Below are 3,794 nucleotides of genomic sequence, written 5' to 3' on the forward strand. Positions count from 1 at the left end.
CCCAGCTCCAACAAATAGTAACGCATGGCAGCAAAGAAATAACTACGTACAGACAACACTCTATTTCAACTCGTATCGCAATGCGTCGTATAGAAATTACTATCAGGACAGACGTAAAAAGAATGATGAGCACAATTTTCAGCGTACATTTAATAACAGTCGATCTTATGAGCAGCAACAACATCAGCAACAACAAATAATCATGAATGAAACAGACAATAGGTGTCATCCATAGCGTAACACGTCAGTAAGAAATAACAAAGCAGTTCATATAGTGGATATGCCACAATATTCTCCCGTAAATAACAGCACGTACGATAGAATTTGACCAGACACAGTACAGATTGCATATTCCAATAACGTAAGCAATAATTTAGGCACGCAGAATCTTGTTCACGAAAATGTTATTAATTTTGACGCCATCCGACACACGTTTGCATTAAAGACAGAATCACGACGTACGTAGACGACATTCTTATTGCAAAAACTAACTGGTCTGAACACAATCTGATTCTTGAACAACTGTTACAAACTTTTCGTGCACAAGGACTTACAGTTAACCTCAGTAAATCGCACTTTGGTAAAACTTCTATAAAATTTCTTGGACACGTAATTTCAGCAGAAGGCATTGCACCTGATCCGGAAAAACTTCAAGCTCTACGTGACATTACTGTTCCTACAACAAAAAAGCAATTACGCAGTTTTTTGGGCTTAATTAACTTTTTTCGCAAATTTATTCATCACTCCGCGTTAGACACGCCTAGATTATGTCAATTAACAGGTAAAAACACTATTTGGTCTTGGGATAAGCAAGCACACTCTGAATTCATGAACCTGAAACATGCTTTGTTGAATGCACCAATATTATCGCACCCAGATCTTACTAGAAATTTTTCCATTGCCACCGACAGTTCCAACACCGCCTTAGGCGTACATATTTTCCAGGAAATTGAAGAAGATGGTTCAATAGTAATCAAAAACATCGCATTTGCAAGTCGCATTTTGTCACCTGCTGAGCGAAATTATTCTGTTACAGAACTTGAAACATTATGTGTTGTATGGGCTTTTATGAGATTTAGGCACTTTCTTTATGGCAGACATACCACTGTTTACACTGACCACAGAGCGATACAATTTTTACTTTCGGCTAAATTCACTCACGATAGATTAAGTAGATGGAAACTTTATTTGCAAGAATTTAATTTTACGATTGTTCACATTCCCGGCACACAAAATGTTATAGCAGACGCACTATCGCGTTCTCTCAGCAACAATCAGCAAGACGTAGCAACCCACTTCTGCAAAGCAAATTTCAGTGTCATGTACATTCAGCAAGTTGCATTTGAAAACTTTATTTCATCGTCATTACAGGACATAGCGCAAGAACAAAATAAAGACAATGTGTGGAAAGAAATTAAACACCTTTGGCTAGATAAGAATAATGTTACGATTAGAAACCACTACACTGTACGCAATGACATTCTGTTTCGCCGCTCTCATCCTGACAGCAACCATTGGTTATTATGCATTCCTGACGAACTGGTTAACAAATTAATCTGGTACACTCATTTAAGTTACGCACATTACGGAGCACGAAAATGTTTTCTTATACGGAGACAGAACTGTTATTTTACTAACATGGAAAAACGTATACGACGAGTTTTAGCGTCTTGTAAAATTTGCCAGAAAGCTAAATCAGACACCACTTCACATATTCCTCCTTTATATCCCATTATACCTGTTAAATTAAGACACATGGCCGCAGTAGATATTTTTGGTCCGATTCCCAGAACCAACAGAGGTTTTTGCTACATCTTTGTCGCTGTTGAGCTCACTTCAAAATTTGTTACTTTCACTCTATTACGCAAAGCTACTGCTAAAACTGTTTCGAAAGCATTTGTAAAACATTTTCTATCTCATGTAGGGCATGTAATGAAAGTAATTTCTGACAATGGATCTCAATTTCGTAGTAGCGTATGGACACGCATGTTACGAGCCAGAAACATTTCTCCGATCTATATATCCAAGTACCACGCTTCTTCGAACCCTTGTGAATGATTAATGAAGGAAATTGGTAAGCTGTGCCGAATATACTGCCACAAAAGACATATTGATTGGGATACACACATACTCTCATTCCAAGATGTAATTAATTCCATTCCAAATGAATCCACTATGCTATCTCCGACTGTTATACTGAAAAACGTTGAACCACCGAACAAAATTAAAGAATTAATAGAATTTCCCAAAAGTCGTCGCCTACGACACCACGAAATAATTGACATTGCGCTGAACAACATCAAACGTGCCGCAGAGCGCCGGAGAAGACAGCAAAAACAGGTTTGTACACGACGCGTCTTTCACGTTGGACAGAAGATACTAGTACGTACACACTATTTATCCAGCAAATTAAAAGGTAAGTGCAGTAAATTTGAACTTCTATACGCAGGTCCATATCGGATTCGCAGCATCCCTCACCCCAATGTTGTACACGTCGAAACTTTGAGAACCAGAAAATCGAAAGGCAATCACCATATATCAAACATTAAACCGTTTATTGAGTGAAACCACTGTATGATTCAACACACTATGATGCCATTTACTAATGCAATTAATTCACCTGACTAATTACTGATGATTATCGTATTTTTTTCTTGGCAAGTGCCCGGCAAGGTAAGGTTAGCAGGTCACTCTTCTTGTCGTTACACATCAGACCGTGCATATTTTTCCAGATGAATTTACACATTTATGACTATTTCTGCAATTATATTTATGTGACTACTTATTGATGATTATCGTATTTTTTCTTGGCAAGTGCCCGGCAAGGTAAGGTTAGCAGGTCGCTCTTCTTGTCGTTACACATCAGACCGTGCACATTTTCCATTTTTTGTGTATATGACTGTACTCCAGTTTTGTTTGTATGCACTATGAAATAGTTAAGATATAACACACACCAGTCGACTTTGACATTTTTTGTTGCCATATGACACCTCAAGATCGTGAATGTTTAACATTCTTTTTGCTACTGCATTGTATTATTCTGTGTACATTTTTGCATCTGAACACTGTCAACGTCTTTAACATATTACGTTTTCTGTCATGTTATGCTGTATGGTTAATTGTGTCACCATAAACCAGTCATTATTTAGTGGGTATATGATTTAAATGCAAGACATTAATCTCTGTTCATCAATTTCAGAAAGAAATGATGTATGTAAGAAATAAATTCAACAGGAATGGGAATTTCACCTACGGAATAAACGAAAGGAGATGCGATAACTTTATGAGGAAGAGTAAATGGATCAGGATTAACAAACATTAACACGAATATACTATACTCATCACAGAATAGCAGTCTTAACTATCTTTTTCTTTCAGAATACCAGGGTGATTGATGCAGGCTGTAAGAGAGAACTACACATCTTAGTTTTAGTGATGAAATATGCTAGAGATAAGGAATAGTTATGTAATGAGTAATGAAGTGATTTTTTGCAGATGATAGTGAATACTGATGAATAATGATGAAGGAAATGGTATTATGAATAATGAAGTTTTTCTTTACAGGTGATGATAATGGTGAAGTTATGATGATATGGATAATGAAGTTTTTTTCTTTACAGATGAGGATAATGTTGAAGTAATGTATTTATGCTACGTAGTTATTTAAGTATTTGTTGCAGTTTGCTTTGACAGCAGGTGTTATATTGCATAGTAGGATGATGGAAAGTTTTGGAAAGGACAGCTATGGAACACATTTTATACACATTTCACTACCCGTTAATTCGAAGTTCACT

Source organism: Schistocerca serialis, chromosome 1 (assembly GCF_023864345.2).
Source record: "Schistocerca serialis cubense isolate TAMUIC-IGC-003099 chromosome 1, iqSchSeri2.2, whole genome shotgun sequence".
In the NCBI taxonomy this organism is placed as follows: domain Eukaryota; kingdom Metazoa; phylum Arthropoda; class Insecta; order Orthoptera; family Acrididae; genus Schistocerca; species Schistocerca serialis.